Below are 23,846 nucleotides of genomic sequence, written 5' to 3'. Positions count from 1 at the left end.
ATAATAAAATAAGTTACCAATTAAAATAAATCCTATAAGTTACTAATTAAAATAAATCCTATTATGCTAGTAATTCTTCAAGATTAAAACAACATAAATAATTCAATCAAGATATTTCAAATCATTAAATAAATTATCAATTAAAATTAAATAAGTAATTGTTTAATTGAAATTCAATCAATATGTTTAAAATTATTTATAGATAAAATAATAAAATAATTTACCAAATAATAAAATAAGTTATCAATTAAAATAAATCCTATAAGTTACTAATTAAAATAAATCATATTATGTTAATTGAAATTCAATCAAGATGTTTCAAATCATTTATAGATAAAATAATAAAATAATTTACCAAATAATAAAATAAGTTACCAATTGTTTAATTAAAATTTAATCAAGATGTTTCAAATCATTTATAGATAAAATAATATGTTTAATTTAAATTCAATGAAGATGTTTCAAATCATTAAATAAATTACCAATTAAAATTCAATCGAGATATAACGTAGTGTCCAAAAGTGGAACATGTGATATAATACATAATGGTTCAAAATTCTTTGTTTTTAATTTATTTTCTTTGTTAATCCTATAAGTTACCAATTAAAATAAATCCTATTATGCTCCGAATTCTTCGAGGTTAAAACAACATAAGTAGGTAATTGATTAATTGAAATATTTCAAATCACTAAATAAATTACCAATTAAAATTAAATAGTTAATTGTTTAATTAAAATTCAATCAAGATGTTTCAAATCATTTATAGATAAAAAAATAAAATAAAATTTCAAATAATAAAATAATTTTCCAATTAAACAAATCATTTACAGATTAAATAATAATCTAATTTACCAAATAATAAAATAAGTTACCATTTGTTTAATTGATATAAAATAAATTAAAATAAAAGAGTTTCTATAAATAAATGAATTAAAATAGAATAGTTACTATAAATAAAATTAATTGAAATAAAACGAATAAAAATAAAAATAATATGTTTAATTGAAATTCAAGTATTTCAGTATTTATTTATTAATATAAAAAATATTTATTAATTGATATAAAATGAATTAAAATAAAAGAGTTTCTATAAATAAATGAATTGAAATAAAAGAGTTATTATAAATAAAATGAATTAAAATAAAACGGTTTTATAAATATTTTAAATTTTAATTACTCAAACAAGTTACTAATCAATTATTTAAAAAAGTAAATTAATTTTGATAATTTTATATATATTTTTAATTAAGATTATAAAATAACTTTTCATCACGTGCATCACACGTGGGTAAATTGCATTGACATTCCTGAGGTTTTGATTAATGTCACTCAATGGACGGTCAAAGAACTTTTTAGCAATGACACCTTCTAAGGTTTCAAATGTCTTCATTAACACCTCCTCCAGAGACTCATTGAAATGACCTTTTAACCCTTTGACTTATCAACAAATACATACAAAGCATGAATAACAATGACACCTCCTAAGGTTTCAAATGTCTTGATTAACACCTCCTCTATAGACCCAGTGAAATGACCTTTTAACCTTTTGACTTGTCAACAAATACATAAAAAGCATAAATAGACCAATTAACCCTTCCCTAACAAAATTTAAAGGACCAATTAACCCTCCCTAATATAACACTTTCACCTCAAGCACCTAGCCACAATGTTGTCGCCACCATCACCACATCCTCTTCAGTTTCTTTGACTGCATTTATATTTGTTTCACTCCATACTCTCTTTCCCCTCTTATTTTTTCTTTACCGTTTTCATTTCCCTCCAATCTTCCATTGAAATCTCTAAACCCAAATAATTAGTTGAGATTGAGACCAAGAACAAAACTTTCCCAAACCCCAAATAAATTAAGGAAACAATCCTAGAACAAGATAAATAACAGAGGAAGCACTAATAGAAAATTAACAGATGACCACCTGGAAGGAGGATTTGAAGCCACGGGCCAAGCCTAACCTTAACAATATCTCTGAATCCCACTTAATTCACCACAAAAATCACTCAAATCCTTCGCGCAACCACCACTGTCATTATCGCGACAATTATTGGTCCACCACTGATCAGAGGTTAGAGGGAGAGGGGTCACAGTTTGCAATCCCTCGACTACATTCTCAAGCTTGAAGGGCCTACAGTCCTTTATTGCGGCATCACCACCATGAGTCATCGGAATTAGGGTTTGCAGAAAGGGCAATATTGCGTCGGCGATGGTGGTGTTGGTGGCCTTTATTTCTACCGCCGATTATTCCTCTATTTCTTTGAATTTGGTCCGGCAAAGCTTCCCCGACGACGGGAATCCCAACACCTACATCGAAGCTAAGCCAACAACCGTCACCACCACCAAAATAGTCTTGATGTTGTCAGAACATCACGGTCCTCACAAAGCCTGTTTGTCGTCACCGGAGTCACGTCTCATCGTCGCGAAACGTGATCAAGAACCACCTTTATCACTGTCTATTCGTTATGGTGGTGTTTGGGATGTTTCTATTTTTTTTTTTCCTATTTTTGTGATGGTGGTGCTGTTTTGGGTTGATTTTTTTTTTTTTTAGAGGTGTCTGGTGTGGTGGTGGTTGTATGGTTGTAGTGGTATTTGGGAATGACACAGAGGGAGGAGGTTATAGAGAGACACATTGAGAGAAGACTAGGAGGGTGTTTTTGGGCATTTGATATTTTTATTTTTATTTTTTTATATAAATGAATTAAATAATCAGGGGTAAATATGACATTTGAAACTTAAAGGGCTGCCATTGTTAAAAAGTGTATTGACCGTACGCGAAGTGACATGGACCGAAACATCAGAGAGTGTCAATGCAATTTACCCTATATTGTATATGTGTAATGTGTATTTGAGAGTAATTTAAATATTGAGTTTATGAGCAACGGGACACATATAGACTTGAACCTAGTTTTCTTGTAGTTATACACATGAAGGAGACGCCGCTATGAGCTGATTGTGTTGTGTTTTGAAGCTAACTAGTTTCTTCAATCAGGTTAGCTCTTTCTAACATATTTTACTGTTATCGTTTTACTTCTTAATTTTATTATTATATTAATTTTCTATCACAGAGTTGTTTATGTTGTTATTGTTCAGTTGCCATATTATTCAGTTTAATGAAAGTATTGTTATTTGATTATTCATTCCTTTGAATAATTGAGTATGAATGAAATGTAATATATTATGCTAATATGCTTTGTATTTTTCTATTATTTATTAAATTTTAATAACAAGAACCAACGCCGTACTCTTCATTTGTTGTTGGGGAAAGTCAGAAAAGCACCCTTATAGTTTTGATTTTGTGCGAATTACACCCCTATAGTTTAATTTGTTTATATAAATCCATACTAGATATGAAAATGTACAACTAACCACCTCCGATCAGAATTTGGGTAGAAAATGGATGTTAGTTGGTTATGTGCATGGCACATGACCATTTTAAACAAATTATTTTCAAAATTGCCCTTATTATATTCACTACCCCTCACTATATTATATATATATATATATATATATATATATATATATACACATATATTTGTATATAACCCTAATCTCTCTCTCCCTCATCTCAGTCTTTTGTCTCTCATCCTCCTTCCTCTTACATAATTCTTTCTTCCTCCTTCCTTCTTTCTCCTTTCTCCTACAGAGTTGTGTGGCGTCCCATATATCAGTGTAAGTATCACCCTATTTTATCTCTATCTTATTTATTTATTTATTTCTCTCTCTCCTTATTCTCATCCGAATTACACCATATCTTTTTCTTTTCCACTCTTTGTTGCAGGTTCTTAATGCCATCCTCTTTAAGTTTTGCAAATCGAAGCTCAATTGAACATAATGAGAAAATGATGTGTTGTTATTGTGGTTTAAAAACACCCATAAAGACCTCTTATACTAATAGGAACCTTGGCAGAAGGTTCTATGGCTGCCCAAATTATCCATCACCAACATGTGATTTTCATATGTGGGAGGATGAAGAAGTTTTTGATTTTCATTTATGATCTTATATCAGAAGTTAGGTAACATAGAAAAGTTCGATCTGCAAGTAAAAATCCAAGTTTGGGTGTTGACGATAGAGTTGATGACAGAGGTGGGGAGCTGCACAACATGGTACTAGCAATGCAGAGGCAATTGGACCAAAAAATGGAGGAAATCGATTCAATGCAAAAGGAAATGGAGATGAAAACAAACAAATGCAATTACAGCCAGAAAACAAACAAATGCAATTATCACCTTTTGGCTGTTGTTGTGTATTTTCTTGTTGGTCTTTTGGCTGTTCTTATCATTTTGAAAGTTATTGTATGAGTTTATTCCTTGTTAGATGCTTTGGACTTTTGTTATTAGTTAGTTGTTAAATAAATGGGAAAAAAATGTAGCATGCATTAACCAAAGTTGTTTTTGTTATATAACTTCTATTCTTAGTCAGTTGTTTGAATGAATGAAACATGTGGAATGCAAAGTTTATTTATTTATTTATTATTTATTTATTTTTGCTTACTTAGACACAAATGAAACCTGTAAATAATTCATTCAGACATGAATCAAACCATGCATTAACCAAACCTGTATAATGGAAACCAACTCGCATTAACCAAAACGCGTAAATCATGCAAAAATGCCAAACTTGACCATACCTAGCCATTACATACAAATGTCCAACCTGACCATATCTAGCAATTACATACAAATGCCAAATTTGTCAATGACATACAAAATTCAAAATAAAACAATCTTCACAAGCTCAACATTGTTTAAAAAAAAAAAAAAAAAAACCACTGCACAGCCCTTAAGTCCAATCTCCACAGCAACACAAAAAAACATCTTCACAGGTTTAACATTACTAAAAAAAAATCATTGGATAGCCCTTAAGTCCCATCTTCACTGCAACATCTTCACAACAACACAAAAACTTCCAAGCTTCATCTTATGACCTACAAAGCAGTGGTACCTTTCATAAGAAAAAAGTAACATATTATTTTGTTTATATTCAATTATGTAGGGGTAAAAATATGTACTATATAGTATTTAAACCTGACTGCCATGTGCTTCTCCATTGAACTTCTCCCAACTTCCATCCTCTGTAAGCCCCTTTTTCTACCCCTTTGCACACTAACTCTTCCAGCCCTTTACAAGCCCTCTGAGGTGTGCTCATCCTCTGTAAACCTATTACTAACAAATAAACTTGTCCTGGGAATTAGTGGTCTTCCTTTTTGCTTACTCTTTCTGTTGGTGGAGCTGGATCATTCTTACAACTTCTAGAATTATGTCCAACAATTAAACACTTTTTACATCTTACTTTTCCCCGTTGCTTAAATGACTTGCTAGAAGTAGCTTCATTTGAAGCCCTTTTCATTGCCTTCTTTGGCCTTCCAGTCCTCTTTCTAATAATTGGTAGGTCAACTAGTCCTTTTCTAGACTTCACCATTTTCCTCAATGACAATGGCTTTATCACTTGTGCATAAGCTCTGAGGTAAGTTTCCTTATAGTAATATGGATCCACATAATCTTTAACATTATATCTTTTATAAACTATGGTTGCAACTGCATGTATGTATAGAACACCCCTTATCTGCCATTCATTATATGAATGTGTTTTCTGTCCTAAGTCCACAACCTCATTCAACCCCTTAGTGTCAATTCAAACAATCCATTCCTTGAATTATGGACATTGCATTTATTTACCTTCAACTTTGTTTTCTCCAATTCATTTTGCACCTTAGGACATAAAAATCCTTCACGTTTCTCCATCATCTCTCTATTCTCTTGGAATTTCTTCATCAAATACCTACGTACCATCTCAAACATGTAAATTATTGGCTTTTTCCTAGTTTTTTTCAGTTTACTGTTCCAGCACTCACACAAGTTGTTGCTATTCAAATCACATTTTGAATAAGGAGAAAAACCACACTTTGACCACAATCTAAATGGGATTTTATCTAGCCAAACATATGCATCAGTATTGAGTCTCTTTATGGATTTTATGTGAATCTCAAAGTCCTCTTCTATGTATGCATTTGTAGCATTCCACATCATAGCTTTTAGTTCCAAATAGTTCCACTTCTTTTTGAAATCTCATGAATATGTCTCACACAAAACCTATGGTCATTCTCATCTGTAAACTGCTCTAATGTATCAATTAACCCCTATAATAACAGTAATGAACTTTGTTAGCATAGTTGGTCATAAAAAAAATAAAGAAAGTAATATAAATTGATGACACAAATAATTGCAATGATTACCTTCTGCAAATGAGAGATGGATGTGATTCTAGTGGGGGGACCAATGATTTTCATCAACTCATCGAGAAACCTTTTCCATGTTGATTTGTTTTCAGCCCCCACCACTGCCATAACAATTGGAAAGTAGTTGTCATTACCATATCTTCCAACAACACAAAATAACTGCCCTTGGTATTTGATTTTCAGAAAGTACCCATTTAAGTCTACAAAGGGTCTACACCCTTCTTTATAGCCCCTCCACATTGCATCAAGGCAAAAGAAAAATATTTTAAATCTGGTTTTACCTTCAATATCAAGCTCTGTCTCAATCTTTATCACACTTTTAGGATTAGTGGTCATTAGTAAATTACCATATTCATACACTTTGCTGAACTGATCTTCATGATTACCTTCAATGATCTCTCTTGCTTTTTCCTTCATCCTCAAAAGTAGGAATCTAGAGACACCAACTTGAAAGTCATCCTTGATCGCATCTTCAATAAGGGTATACTTTCAATCTGGATTAATTCTGAACTTATTTATGTATTTATTGGCAAACAAAGTATAAATGACCTATCTATTTTTATCAATTAGAGGGCAGTTAATGTGTGTAGGTGAAAACTTTCTAAGCACAAATACCTTGGTAGCATTATTACGGGAAACATGAATCCTCTAACCATATTTATTAGCACATATACCTGTCACCCTTTTTCTTTTATTCTTTTTAAACCTGAAGTTATATCTGTTATTTAAGGCATGCTTCCTTAAAGCAATTCTAAAGTCATCTGCACAAGTGAACTTCATTCCAACTATCAAAGGTTTAGAACCCAAATCTCTCTAAACAATAAATTCTTCACTGGGCCTATTACTTTGAACACGATCTTCATCAGATGAATTGTGCACAATCCACAACTCATCACTTGGTGCATAAACAGATTCCCCAGACAAGTCCTCTAAAGCACCCCAAACATTTATACCTCTATTGCCTTCAATATCACTATCATCATCGGTATCTTTAAAAACATATTCACCAGTTGTATCTTCAGCAGTTGCATTTCCAACTTCAAAATCAGCATCCCCAACTTCAAAATCACTCTCAAAATCAATGTCAGGATCATACCCATCTCTCTTATTACCTACATCTTCAATGGCTACATCTTCCATACGTAAAGCTCCAGTTCCATTCACATTTCTATCTCCTTCAACTACAATTGGACCTACACCATTCAGTACAAATATCTTAACAATTGAAAACCTCTTGTAACATTCAAACATGTCTAACACACCTTTATCACCTCGCATCAGTATAGTAGTTCCATCATAGGGATTTCTATAGTACATTGGACTTTTAGGATTAAGACCAATCTTTTTCAACATTTCTTCAATCTCTATGTAAGACATCAAATCAGGATCTATATCATCATAAAATTCTACAAGGCCATAAACATAATTCCACTTATTATCAAAATGACCAGAATGATGAAGTTCTACTCTGTAATACTTTTCCATGTACTGCAGAAACAAATAACAAATACACTATCAACAGAGGCATGCATTATAACACACGTATGATAGTAATGAAATGAAACACATAGATTCAAAAGAGACATGCATTATAACACACAATCAAACATTTGAAAAAACCCCTAAATTAACACATATTCATAAGTACATGCATATGCCAACAAAACACAGATCATATCAATATTTAAAACATAAATAAGTAACAAAATTAATTTTAAAAAAGACCCCAATCAGATTAAAAAAAACCCTAATTAGATTTTAAATAACCCAAATTAGGAAAAAAAAAAAACCTAATCAGATTTAAAAAAACCATAATCCGATTTTAAAAAAAAAACCCCTAATCGGATTTCATCAACATTAATCACACATATTGGGCCATAAAAATTGGTTGTTTATAGTAAACCCTTAATTTTTAATAGAGTTTCAAGAACCGACAGAGCATTAATGGAAGAAGTGGTCTACTCCATTATTAAAGAACTGAAATCCTTTCTGAAAACAAGCCCGACAACAAGAATCGTGACTTTACAAGCCATAAAAAAACAAAAATATACCTTAGACGACCTACAAAATCAAAAAAAAAAAAAAAAAGAACCCTAGCTTTTGGATACATACCTTTGTGCTTCGATTCCACAAATCGCGATGAAGAAAACCAAGTCAGGAAGGATCTACAGATCGTCACTTTCAGCACGAATATGCCGCTTGTAAAAGTCATCACTTTCAGTACAAATAGTGATATGTTGTAAAGAGAGGAACATTGTACATTTAGAGAGAGAAATTGTATGTATAAAGTGAGGCGATAAAGGAGATCGACTCAGTGTCAAAATGCCTTAACTTGAAACAACGTCATATTGACAAAGGGTTTCTTTGACTTTTCATATTTTATGTTATTCATTATTATTTTTAAATCATAGATTAAGGGCTATTTTAGTCTTTTTGTAGCTCCGGTATCGGTCAATAGAGATCAACAGCCAAAAGACACTAATCCGCACCATTTTTTATGTATAGGGGAGGTGAACAAACAACGGGGGGTAATATATGCATTATATCGATACTAGAGGGGTGTAATTCGCACGTGACCCTTTGTAGTTTCTAAATTCATCCAAAATAGAACAAAATTAGAAAAATTATCTCTATTATTTGCGATATAATGCAATTACTTCTTTCATCTTATTTTCCTATTCTCTCCTAAGTTGTCTAAATATAAGATGAAAACAATACCATCTCTATTCTTTTGTTTTGTTTTTTGTTTTTTCCTTCTTCTGGAAGTTCTCTCTATTCTTTTGTTCTCTCTTGCAACTAGTACCATAATCCCCTTTAAATGCTTGGAGTTATGATTTGAGATTATGACAAATAACAAAATATGATTTAGTATCAAATCAAAATAGTTGTAATAGAGTTTTGAAGAGTTGAGCTACATTGGGCTTCTCATATATATATATATATATATATATATATATATATATAGGATATTCCAATCCGAGAAATCTACAAAATTAGTTTCCCTAAGTCAACTTTCCTTAGTGACTACGCAGTCAAAATTGTAGAGCAAATTTACTCTCTATCCAAAGAATATGAAAAATGTCAGTTATTCACAGCTCAAGCAATCAAAGGTCACAAAGATCGTGGATATAATTTCATTCACATAGGTCTTGTTCAAGTAGCAGTCAACCCATTCACCAATACTGGTCTTAATGCCTCAGTCCTCTTAGCCCTTCATGATGCTAGATTCCTGGATTATAATGATAGTCTTCTAGGAATAGTTGAAACCAGTCTTTGTAATGGTCCAGTTCATTTTAACTGCAATCTTGATCTCACTCTTAGTCTTACTGACCCTCACCTTTTAAAGGCCTTAACCCTTAATGTCAAAACTTCAGGTTATAAAATGCTTCCAGGATCACAACCTTTAGGTCTGATCTACAGAATCTATTATAAAACCAAAAAAACTAATCTTAATGTTAAAGCCATTAAAAAGGATATCAAAGGTCATACATTACTCATTGAAAGTAATACTCCAGACGCTAATATTCAACTTAAAAAAACCATAGCCTGGAAAGACATTTCCTTACCCAATGAATGGTTTCTCGAAAATGAGAATCATCCAGTTAAAATACAAAATGATGTTGGTAATCTTGATAGAATACAGGAATTTATTGATGGAACAGTCAGAATAAACTTTGATGAACAACGCCTTCTGACTCGCTCACGTCCTTCCACTTCTTATAATAGATCTGATGAACATCTACTTGACAAAGAAAGTGAAATTCCTTCACTAGAAAGAAAAAATTCTAGATTTCATCATCTCCAACCAACAGATACAAAATTAAAAGGTATTCAAATTGAAGAACAGGTTACTCATCCTTGTTATATTACTCCAAAAGCTAAATCTACACCTACATCTCTTACACCATCTGATCTCATTGCAGAATACAATGCAATCAATCCCCAGTTAACTACTATTAGTAAACCTTTTAAGTATAATCTTTCAAAATTACATGATGAATACTCATCCCCCAGTAACAAAGAAAAGCTAAGATCTTTTCGCAAAACTGATACTGAAAAAGAACAAAATAAAATTCTCCGTCATTGGCAAAAGTTCATGATTGACCATCAACTAGAAATCAATTTTTTTGATTATCTAGAAAACTGTTATAATTAAGTCAATGTCCTCACCAAAGTTAATTGGAAAACTTCTGATACAACAATAGTTTCCTCTTCCCATCCTCCTTTAGAGAAGGTGATTCTTGATCACATGGGAACTGAAATCACTGCTTCTCCATTAAAAGTCAATACCTCAGTTGATGCTAATCCTACAAAAATAATTGAACAAAATAATTTTACCAATCAGTACTTATATACTCTTGGTACCCAGCTAGACAAAATTGAGCTCTCACTGGCTCAATCTCCAAAACTTTCAGTCAAGCCCCCTATTACTCCTCCCATGGAGATACCCATCATTTTCATGCCCACAAACAGGAAAAGGACTTCCTTCAGCCTTGCCAGATCCTTCCGTTATTCACCAAATCGAAGCTATTCTCAAATCTCTTGAAAAAGGTAAATCTAAAGTCAAAGAAGAAAAAGATGAAAAAATCCTCACTGTCATTAATAATACTGACAGTTCTGATAGTTCCTCTTCAGATAGTTCTAATTACCCCTCTGACATTCAAAAAATTGAAAATCCTTTCTCCAATCTGGAACTCAATTGTATCACTAACAAAAGAATCAATCCCACTAGCCTCACCAAAAATTGGTATCCCAGACCAACACCTCCAGACCTCCAATTTGAGGAAAAGAATATTCAAAACCAATTATCTGTTTCTTCAGATAAACTCTATGAATGGAATATAGATGGCTTATCTGAACAAGAGATTCTTAATAAACTTAGTTATATATCTATGGTAGCCAATAATTATGTCACTACCCATAACCTAAGTCAACCAGAAATTGTTGATCTACTTACTTCGGGATTCTCAAGAATGTTAAAATCCTGGTGGGAAAAACATCTCACTAAAGATTCTCGAACCCAAATAAGAAATGCTGTTCAACAAGATGATAATGGCCTGCCTATCTTTGATGAAGCCTTAGGCCGTGGTATCCCTGATGGAGTTAACACATTAGTGTATACAATAGTTGACCATTTCATAGGTACTCCAAGTAACATCACCTCCAGAATACATGACCAACTTACCAATCTCACTTGTCCAACCATGAGTGATTTTAGGTGGTACAAAGATGTATTCCTTTCACGGGTCATGCTTAGAGATGATAGTAATAAACCATTCTGGAAAGAAAAATTCATTAATGGTTTACTCAATCTCTTTGCCCACAAGATTAGAGATACTCTAAGTAAAGCCACAGGTAACATTGATTATGATAACCTCACTTATGGCAATATCATCAGCCTAATCCAAAAGGAAGGATTAAGGATGTGTATTGACATGAAAATTAGTAACCAGTTACAAGATGATAGAAAAAGAGCTAAATATGAAATGGGAACCTTTTGTGAACAATTTGGTCTTCCACCCACAGCTCCCTCCAGACAAAACCCCAAGCCACATAGAAAAAGTTACAAAGGTTATTGTCCACATTACAAAAATAAAAAACCAGTATTCCCCAAAAATGAATATTATTCTCAAAAATCTAAACCTAAGAAGAAATTTAGTAAAAAGACTTTTAGAAAAAAGGATAACACAAATACCACAGATGTTAGCAAAGTTAAATGTTACAAATGTGGTCGATTAGGTCACTTTGCAAAAGATTGTTATGTAAAAAAGAAAATCAATCAGTTACAAATTTCTGATGAAATTAAAGACTCTATTTATCAAAAATTCCAGTTAAGGGATACTGATGATAGTAATAGTGACCTTGAAGTTAGTTCTTCCTCTCAGTCATCTGATACTTCCCCTAGCTCTCCTAATATTACATTAGGATGTAAAGATAGTTGCTGTAATCCTGCTAAGTCACTTAATGTTCTCACAAAAAGTGTTGAACAAGAACATCTACTCATTGATCTAATCAGTAAAGTAGATAACCCTGAGTTAAAAACCTTGTATCTTAAAAAACTTAAGGTCTTATTAGGTAACTCAGAACCTGAACCCCCAACCGTTAGTAAATCTAATTTTAGTTTATATAAAACTTTAGAAAGATTTAATAATAAGCCTAAAGAAGTCACTATTCAAGATCTTCAAACAGAGATTAACATAATAAAAACTGAAATTAAAAACCTTAAGTTAGAAAACCAAGTCATGAAAAATAATATTCAGGAATTAAATACAAATCCTGCCTTTTCTTTCAAAGGAAAAGAATCATCTGATGAAGAAGCCTTTGAACATTCTGAAAATTCAGAATCTTCTAATAAACTCCAAACTTTAAATCACATCTTTTTTCAGAAATGGTATGCTAAAGTTACCCTTATCATCAACAAAGATTTCAAACTTGAAGTCGTTGCTTTGATCGATACAGGAGCTGATCTTAATTGCATTCAGGAAGGTCTCATACCCACTAAATATTGTTAGAAAACCTCTGAAAGACTAAGCTCAGCTAATGGAAGAAAAATGGACATAAAATACAAGTTATCTAAAGCTTATATTTGCTAAAACAACGTATGTTTTAAGACATCCTTTGTCTTGATAAAAAATATGACTGATAAGTTAATTTTAGGAGTTCCATTTATCAACCTCCTTTTTCCCTTCACAACTGATAATGAAGGCTTAGTCACTCGCCCATTCAGACAAGAAGTTCAATTTAAGTTCCTAAGTCCTCCCTCTCGAAAAAAATTAAAATCAGTCATTGATTCTTCAGTAACTAGATCAATAAATTTATTACAGAGCAAGACTCAACAATTGAATTTCTTAAAAGAAGAAATCAGTTATAAACGTATTAATGATCAGTTAGCTGATCCAGTGCTCTAACAAAAAATTCAAGATTTCGAACAACAGATAAAAAATCAGGTTTGTTCTGATTTACCAACTGCCTTCTGACATAGAGAAAGACATTCAGTCAAGTTACCTTACATTAAAGGTTTTAGGAGAAGACACATTCCTACTAAAGCAAGACCAATTTAGATGAGTCCAGAAGTCATGGAATTTTGTAAAAAAGAAATTGCTGATCTTCTACATAAAAAGATTACTAGAAAAAGTGAGTCACCTTGGTCCTGCCCAGCTTTCTATGTTCAGAAAAACTTTGAAATAGAAAGAGGAGTTCCTTGTTTAGTCATAAACTACAAACCACTCAATAAGGTTTTAGAATGGATTAGATACCCTATCCCTAATAAGAAAGACCTTATTAGCCGCCTTAGTCAAGCAGTCATCTTTTCCAAATTTGATATGAAATCAGGATTTCGTCAAATCCGATTAAGAAAAAGGGATAGGTATCAAACTGCCTTCACCACCCCTTTTGGTCATTATGAGCGGAAAGTCATGCCCTTTGGATTGAAAAATGCCCCCAGTGAATTCCAGAATATCATGAATGACATCTTCAATCCTTACAGTCATTTCTCTATTGTCTATATTGATGATATCCTCCTATTTTTGAAGTTACTTGATGAGCATTGGAAACATTTAAAAACATTTCTTGCTGTCATCCAGAAAAATGGTCTTGTAGTCTCTACTTCTAAATTCAAGTTATTTCAAACAAAAATCCGTTTTCTTGGTTATCATATTCACCAAGGACAAAATTCGTCCTATTGATCGCTCAATCTAGTTTGCTGATAAATTTCCAGATGAAATCCTTGATAAGTCACAACTTTAGAGGTTCTTAGGATCCCTCAACTACATTGCTGATTTTTACAAAGATCTTCGCAAGCAATGTAAACCACTATTTGAGCGCCTTCAAAGTAATCCTCCTCCATAGACTTCTGTTCATACTAGCATAGTCAAATCTATCAAACAGTATGTCAAGACATTGCCTTGTCTTGGCATTCCCTATACTAATTCTTTTAAAATCATTGAAACTGATGCCTCTGACATTAGTTATGGTGGCATCCTCAAACAACGAGTCAGTTCAAATGCACCTGAACAATTAGTTCGATTCCATTCTGGTGTTTGGACAAAAGCACAGAGTAATTATAGTACTATTAAAAAAGAAATTTTATCTATTGTTTTGTATATTAGCAAGTTTCAAGATGATATTCTAAATCAAAAGTTTTTAGTCAGAGTTGATTGTCAAAGTGCCAAATATGTTTTAGAAAAAGATGTTGAAAATATTGCTTCTAAACAAATTTTTGCCCGGTGGCAAGCTATTTTAAGTATTTGATTTTGATATGGAATATATTAAAGGAAGTGACAATTCTATTCCAGATTTCCTTACCAGAGAATTCTTGCAGAAATCTGATGGCAGATCAGCAGCCTCCCCTGAGGCCCCAACTAGTCAAACCATTTGATATTTGCTCCGGCAAAGCCCCAGTTACCAGTTACCAGAACCCAATCACAATCTTCTGCATTAGCAGTCACCAATCGGTTCCAACTACTTGCCTCCCCATCTACCTTCAAGTCAGCTTTGGTTACTCCAGCACCAGACCCCTTCCAAGTCCAACCCAAAATTCAAACCCAGTCACAAATACAATAAACCACTTCGAAAAAACCATCAAGCCCATATGTTGAAAAACAATCTACTCCCTTATTTTTCATTGCGCAAAATCTTAGTCACATAAAAGACCCACTAGAATTGGCCCGATCTTATTTCCCAGGTAAACTTCACTATGCCCCAAGTCATCCCTCTAAAACTCTTAGGTTTTATAGATATATCCCATACCATACTGAATCCATCACAGTTAAGACAACTTATGATAAACATGATTCTTCCAAAGTTATTTACCATTTCCTGTACATCCGAAGGACTATTTCCATGGAAGAATGGGGCAGTCATCCTTGCTTACCCCAACCACTACCCAATCATAATATTCAATTTACTTACTATGATTATATGACAGCCTGGTCATCTGTTTTGTTATACCAAAATGAGTCCTTTACTCATTCATGGTTTATTAATTTTGATAGTCATTTCAAAAGTCAAATCCCTACGTGGTTCCTGAGATGGTGGTCTCTTCATGGTGCCATTCCAGAAATTTTTCCCCTCTCCCTTGCAGATCAAGTCAAATACTTTCACATAGTTCACAAAGTTAACAAACGTGGTTCTCAATTTCCAGTCCTCTTATTGTTTTGCTGTAAATACAAAGTCTCATGGATATTTAAATGGCAATATGATATCCAAGACAACATAGTCATCCGTCGCCACTATGTTAAATGGTGGGATATTTTCAAAATTGACAGGATTATTGGGTATGTCGAAGATGATTATCCCAAACAATCCTCGATCCAAAATACTTCACAAAAACAAGTCACTTTTCCTGCAAAACAAGTCATTTAACAGAAACAACCTTCCCCTACTGGTTTTACTGTTTCCACCAAGTCACGGAAACATGCTCCCAAGTCAGAAATAGAAGAGCTCAAGAAGATGGCGGCATCACTCACTGACCGCATCCAAGAGCTGTCTAAAGATGAAGAAGAAGTAGATAATGCTTCCTCTGCTACTGAACCAAGTCACCCAGTTAATTTATATGATGATTCATTATTCCAGGATAGTCAGAATCCATACCTGGATCCTTTCAATTGAGATTGGGAAAAAGTCAAAATTGCTACAGTAAAAAGTCAAAGTCACTATTTCAACAATAATTGTTGGCAGAATTACTATTTCTACAGTATCCCGACAAAGTACTATTCATCTACAGTAACCGTCGGCACAAAGAGACATGAACAGTAACTTACCATTCATGAACAGTTAACAAATGTCTCAAAAGTCAAAAAGTTACTTTTCCAAAGCCAGAAATTACGCTAAAGAATCTCCGAACAGTGGCAAAGCCTGGTTATAAAAACAGAGGCCAATCCCTTTGTAATTCAGGCTTCATTCGAGAGATTTCAGGCTTCATTACATTTTCTCAGTTTCAAATTGTAATCTTCAGTTCAGTCTTATTTATCTTTTCTGAGTGTAATACCACACCAGTATGCTGTATTTGTCAGACAACTATCAGTAATTTGTAAGTTATTTTCAGTCATTTTCTGTTGTAATTACATTCACTAATATAAGTTTGATTTCAGTTACATTCATTTATTTTATATTATAAATATCTTGGTCGGTTATACACCGCCTTATTTATTTTAATATCACTTGTACACTATGTAACTAATGCCATGAGATTAAATATATCACAATCGAAGATTCATTTTAACTAACCTTACCGCAAAAAATCAACACTTCAAATACACACACATACACACACACACACACACACACACACACACACACATAAATAATCTCTCGTATATCGGTGATGATATCTTGTTTACCGGTAAACAAGAAATTTATCCACGCTAACTAAAATAACCATACACACACACGCACGGACACACATATATATTGTTGACTATAGCTTAATGGTATTTTTTCAATCTTCAAAAGTGTAAGAAGAAAATTCAAATTTCATAGGGATAAATGGTTATGTGAATTTATTATCAAACAGGGAAAAAAATTTGTTATTAAGAAAAAATAAATACGAAACTAAAAGCAGAAGTTAAATTACTAATTTGACTGCTAATGGTATAACTAAATTTATAACCTCATCACTCTTTTTTACATATACCTTGACCATTAAATTTTTTTTTTCTTCTCAAATTAAATGTAACGACCCAGATTTCTCAACCCGGTGCGTTAGTGATGAACCGGAAGTTGATCCGATAACGAACCCGAAATGCGGAAGCGAAAGAAGCCAAATGACCTCAAGAGATGTACATCATCCCTAAGGCCCCAAAATGACTCTCCGTGAAGCCACGGAACTCAAATGAGCCAAGCAAATGAAGCAAGAATGCCTAACCCGAAAAGAGATGAACTAAGGGCAAAATGGTCATTTCTCACTGAAAAGGGTGCCACCGTGCACACCATTGGAAGGACAACGAAAAATGAACAAAATTAGACTCAAGAATCATCTGATTCTGAGTCCGGGCAGAAAAGATATGAAATTCCAACACTCGATGCGAAAGTTATGAAGCAATGACTTAACATTTTTCAATATTTTCATAATAAACTTTGAAAACAAAAGTGCATAGAAAACGAGATACATGTCATTAGCCTCCAGCCTCATCTCATACATATTAAATACATTGAAAAGAGTGCACTTACGTACACTTTACATATACGAATCAACGAATACAAGTTTAAACAAATAGGGCTACAAAGAGGCATCTTATGCTAACACTTGCATTAAATAAAAACATAGAAACTGTAAGCCATCTAATGAGCAATGGAATCTTCAAATCCTGAGTCCTGTACCTGAAATATACCCCAGTATCATAGGGGTGAGTAACATAAAGCTACTCGTAGGAGATGAGCATGCATCGACCTAGCATTTTACAATTTTATCACCTTATGGTGAAACATGTTAAAGGGGCTCATGCCACCTAACGTCTATGTCAAGATGAGATCCAGGGAGCATCCTAAGCTATCTAGATCATTTCTATCATAATCACATTGTTCATGCAATTCAAACAATATGGAAACATGTTATACAAGGCAACAAGATATAGATTCTCAAAGTCTTCAATTTGAAATCCAAAATACGAAAACAACAAGTGTAGGTCATGCCACCTAACGTCTATGTTCAAAATGAATCTATAAGGTCATTCCTAAACTACATTTGAACATCAAAACACAAATTATGATATCGATGCAATTTAACTAACAATGGAACTTCCAATACAACGCATGAAGCATGCTTTCACAAAGCTACATCTTAAGCTCAAAATAGAAAATCAAATAAGGAACAACAAGTTACGATATCATCTAGTTATCAACTTGAAATGAAATATGAAATCAAACAAAGTAGATACTCGGACGTCACGCCGGATCAGACCGACAACATAGTTACTTTAGGGTTACTAGCCCATGGGTAACCTCCCTATGTGCGCACTAGACTGTATAGAGGGACAATCCCCCGTACTAGAACCAAGTCCTAACCGTAGCCAAACAACGACATTCCCAAGTTTCCAAAATCAACAAATTGTGTAATAACGTATATATATCAACATGTATATACAAGATATCAACTATTTACCAAGCACAATCCAAATTTTGGAAACTTATACAATACATGCTCAAAATTCACAAGTACTATGGCATGTAAGATGTCAAATACAAAGTATGCAATTCTTTACACATAGCAACAATATATTCAATAAGGAAAAATATATTCTCATGAATATAAAAGTAACAACTATGTTATCCAATGCTCAAAAGTAATCAAGTGAACATACATCAAATCCAAATCCATGATTTAAATATAGAAACAACTTTTAAAATGCAATTAAATCCATGGAGTAATAAAGTAGAATTTAATTAAACATAAATAGTTAAATTCTCTAAATTCCAAATTAATCGAAATAACCTCAATTTAATATATATTGAAAGACATGTCATGGTCATCATAAATATAACATCAAATGACAAGTTAAGTGATTAAAACACTTGAAACAAAATTAATCAAGCTAATTAATTAATTTCCTCTAGATTTTTAAACAATTCCAAATGCCCTCAATTTAATCTATGTTAGAGAACATGCCAAGGCCTATTTAAATACCACATTACAACTTGATTTAATGCTTGATACAACCATGTGAATTAAACTTTTACTAAAGATAAATATCAAATAAAAGTTGTAATTCTTAATCAAATGATCCAAATTTAATATATGTTAACTAACATATCTAAGCATAATTTCCTAGCATGTTACAATTCAAATCAAAGTTATACATTATCATAAATTTTAAATTTTATACAAAGAAATAAAAATTACTAACTTTCTAGATTTGATACAAGGCATACATATATGTTGTATAATCATAGCAAACACACAATACAACACACAAATAATCCTAAAACATTCCCTACCTCAATTGGAATGAAAATCCCAATTACCACCGAAATGAAATCGCCCTAAATTTTCGGTCCGCAAAACAGATTTTTCAGCTTGCTACCTTCAACTTGTAAAATTCATAAAAAATTCAATTCTAATCCAAATTGAATGAATCCAAAGCCCAATGAAAGCTTAAACACTGTAATTTGATAATATTAATTTAGTTTAATAAAATATTTTCCCAATTGAAACAGTTTTGACCCACAACTTTGAAACAAATTCTGCCCAGAAAACACATTTTCAGCCTGTAGCTTCCAACTTTGAAAATTCATGAAAAATTCATTTGACATCCAAATTGGGCAAACCTAATTTATTTTGGAAGTAAACATATGAGAGTGTAAAACTGGAAATTTAAGCCATGATCCAATGTCAAAAGGTTAGTGAAATAAGTCATCTAAAAATATGTTTTCCAGCTGCATAAAAACGTGGACAGTAGATAGTTTCGGATTTTTAAAAAAATTTAGAAATGCTGTAAAATCGTGAAAAAATTCTGACTAATGTAAAACCCATGGGGAAAGTTCCAGTAAAAAGTTCAAGGCAATTGAATCACCAAAGCTTCATATAAAAATTCATTTCCAGACTGAAAAAGAAAAACTTCAAATTTCCAGCAACTAGCTTGCAACTTCAAAAATTCATAAATAATTCATTTTAAATCGAAATTACATGAAACCAAAACTAAATGAAAGCTAATTGAGTATATTTTTATATTCTATATTTAATTTGACAAGATTAATTTCAAGTTAAAATAGTTTAAGGGCAAAATACAAATCCTTCTCTTCCATGCATGTAAAACATTCAATAATGACATAAAAATACTTCAAAATAATAGATCAATACCTCACTAGAGTTTTGAATCTCTAGATACCAAAGCAAAACTAGGTGTTAGGCTAGATCTTTTAAGGGTTTTGAAGAGGAGAGTGGGAGGAGCCTAAAGTATTCCAAGTTCAAAGTTCTAAGGTGAGTGAAAGGGCACCAAAAATGAAGTCAAAGCTACTAGTCAAGCTTTTCTCCAATGGTGGCTTCCTTAGGATTCTTGAGAGGAAAGTGATGAATGAATTAAAATGTGTAAACCTTAAGCTAAATTGGTGGGCTTCTCCACTCACTAGGTGCTCTTGCACTACCTCACACACACACACTAATGCAAGACTAAAGGTGAGTCCTACACTTGTCATGAATCCAAGTAAGCTTCAAAGATTAAATATTAACCCTACACTTGTCAACCATCTATGCCAACAAGTGTACCAATCCTAGGACAACAAGTGGGTGAATCTCCACCCTCCATGTGTCATGAGATTAAGCCTCCAAGTGGTTCCACCACAAAATCAACAAGTAGCACTATAGGAATGTGACACTTGTCACATTTTTCAGAAATTGCAAAAATGTCCTTTTTGAAAATATCTTCCAATTTAATTTACAAAATGGTCCCTAAGACAAAAAATAATTACTTTACTTAATTACCCAAAAACCCCTCAAGTTATGGATAATTACAAAAAGTTTTGTTTTCATGGCTTTTACAAAGAAAGTAAGCATTTAATATGCATTTCTACCAAAGTAAAAATGTAGATGTCATGGAATTTAAATATCATGGACGTATGCCAAGCCGGAATCAAATCCGAGCACAAAAATTGAGGTTAAGCAAGTAAAAATAAAAAACGACTAAAGGACAAAAAAGGGAAAAGACGAAAAAATGAATAGTGTCAAAAAAACAAAAAATGTGGAAATGACTCGGTCTTCAAAGAAAGTTGTCAATCCAAAGGAAAGAGTCTCGGAAATCATTTCCGTGCACTCGAGACGACACTAAGAGGTGAGAAATCGAACCCGAAAAGGAAAAGACAATGAAAAAAATTTATCCGCAAAATTTGAAGAAAGGGAAAGAAATGAAAATGACCGGCTCATTACATTTAAACAAATGCACACACCCACAACATATTTCTAGTGAGATTCAAACTCTCAACTTCTCTTTTAAAAAGGAAAAATCATATCAACCGAGCTACTGAGTCCATGCTCTTACCATTACTTTTACCCGTAGGTTATAGTAGCCTTGACAGTGAAAATGCATAAAAAGTTTCAAAACAATGGTAGTAAAAGTTCTCAATTTCGTTTTGAATTTTACGAAGTTAATAATTTTTATTGGACAAACTATCCCAATTTAACCTTATGTCGCAAAAATTATATGAATTACTTTCACACACTTTTAAATGATGGACTTTTTCTTTTCTTTTCTTTTTTTCCAAAAGTAATTATGAGTTGACAAATTATTACACATATTCCACATTATCTTAACATGCCATTGTGTTTCTCACTTCTAAATTTATTTAAATTATATATCACTTGATCATTCCCGTTATGCTTTGAAACTTGAGAATACTTCGGTTCAAGCCACCAATTAAAACAAGGAAAAAAAATAAAAGTTTAATTTTAAAAGGGAAATATAACTTCTTTTTTTTTTTTTTTTTGGTAGGAATTTAAAGAGTAAAAGAAAAAGAAGGAGAAAATTAGAAGATAAATTTAAGGGGGCATTATCTAAAAAATTTCATATATATATATATATATCTCTGTGTGTGTGTGTGTGTGTGTGTGTTAAAAAATATGTATTATAATGGGCGGTGCCAGGTGTGGCTCGTTGGACATATATTGGCTTATAATGCCTTAGTTATAACATTAATTATTACTATTTTATCAATTATTTGTTTTTAATATGAAAACTAACACACGTAACCATTTGTTCAGGGACTTTTTGACCTTTCACATTGGAATGTAAAGAAGTGCGACTAGCTTGCAACATTCCATGATCTTTGTTATAACATTCGATAACTATTATATACTATATATATTAATATGATATATAGTAGCATTTATAATTTCTATACTGTGCGCGCGGGCACTACTGCTGACTCCTGGGCACTTTTAGAAAAATGCTGAGAACAGTGTGATTTTTGGACCTCAAAACGACATTTTTTGGAAAAACACGAAAAACAAACCCCCTTTAAAATAATTTTTCTGAACTGACCATATCAAAAGAAAATTTTATTTTTGACCTGAAATATCCAAAATACCCCTGAGATCAGTTTTGAAGAAAAATGTCAAAATGCAACTTTGTTTCAAGTGTTCAAATGACTAAATACGAAGTTGTGGACTAAAACGATTGTGCACGCAAGCGTAATAAGTGTTTTAAAACGTGTGAGAATGGTTTATGACCCCCAAATATGCCCAATGCAAAATTCGACCTATTAAACCTCAAAAATGCCTTAAAATGAAAAATTAGAAGCCTACCATCAACCATAACATATAACCATGATATTTTATGCAATGTGAACATTCTAGCAAGTGTAATATACATAATAAAATGAGTCCCAATGGCCATGGCCTCAAAATACACCATATGCAAAATATGATATGTCTAAGCCCCAAAAATAATGAAAAATACCCTTTTTAAGCACTTTGTGAAGTCAATTATCATAGATGCATCTATAGAATTGTTTAGCCCTTGGCCACACGTTATATATAATAAAAGACCACTACGGAAAATGATAAAACGTAATTCCTACCAACCAAACTGAAATGGACATGCTAAAGCTTCGCATTTTCTAATTTTTCACCTTTCCAATTCATACATGCATGTCAAATAGATCTTAAAGGATGCATTTAGGTATTTATTACATATCCCAAATAGAAGCTACAAGTTTTGACATAATAAACTCAAAATAAAGTAAAATCATGCTAATAAGTGCATGAATGGAAATACACCAATTCATTAAGCCACAAACAAGCTTCAAGGATGTTGTGCATCCCTAAAGTATGGTTTTTTACCTGAAAAATATCCCAAACAACGAGGGTGAGTAAACAAGTTGCTCGTAGGAAATGAACATGCGTATAACCTAAAGTTTTGCAAGTCTTTATAAATTGATATAAATCAATCCATGTGGTTTATGCCACCTAACGTCTATATCCAAGGTGAGACTAAGGGATCATCCTAAGCTACATTAGAACATCCACATCATAAACCACAATATATAAGTAATTAAGCAACATTGAAACATCAAATGCCAAAAATAAAATATAAATTCACAAAGTAAGTACCCCTCAACTTTCTGAAAGGTCTCCTACTATGTCCTATACTTTCTGAAAGGTCAATTTTCTGAAAGGTCTCCTACTATGTCCTATACTTGCTCCCAATGATGTGTTCTGTACTACCATAGTTTCTGAGACATTAATATAAGTTTAGACTAGATTGAACCACCCTAGAACAACTCATAAACGAATCCAAAACTTTACAAATCCATCTGCAGTAGCCCAGAACCAGCAGAAAACTCAAAAATTGGAAAACACACGAGAAGAGTAAGCTCCCACAAGGTGGAGCCGCCGCCACCTATGCTTGAGCCGGCGCCATGGTATTTTGGAGCCGCCTCCACTTCCCCTTCTCCTCTCTGCTTGTTTCGTCTCCGTTTGTTTGCACTACATCCGTCCTTCTCTATTACAGCTTCTAACACCTTTGTTTGTGCTCAAACCTACCCAGAGAAAACTCATCTACCCCCTTCATACATTGATTAATAGTACTTTAAAAGAGCAGTTGCACAGTTGAACATAAAATAAGCAGTTTACAACAAGTTTCAATACATACTGATATAATGAGTTCTAAACA

At 32.8% G+C, this 23,846-nt stretch overlaps 1 long non-coding RNA gene across 1 annotated transcript; it reads right to left on the bottom strand.

Annotated features, from left to right (window-relative positions):
• Positions 1-17,339: 17,339 nt before the first annotated feature.
• Positions 17,340-20,315, bottom strand: LOC132314879 (uncharacterized). Its single transcript, XR_009483535.1, has 3 exons — positions 20,042-20,315; positions 19,180-19,271; positions 17,340-17,565 (listed from the first exon to the last, which is right to left on the bottom strand). It is a non-coding gene; the product is annotated as an uncharacterized LOC132314879 (long non-coding RNA).
• Between the last annotated feature and the right edge of the window lie 3,531 nt (positions 20,316-23,846).

This window comes from Cornus florida, unplaced genomic scaffold, assembly GCF_030987335.1.
Source record: "Cornus florida cultivar Cherokee Brave unplaced genomic scaffold, ASM3098733v1 CherokeeBrave_3.0.0_Hap2_Chr06, whole genome shotgun sequence".
NCBI lineage: Eukaryota > Viridiplantae > Streptophyta > Magnoliopsida > Cornales > Cornaceae > Cornus > Cornus florida.
This window is presented reverse-complemented; position numbering and strand designations above follow the sequence as displayed.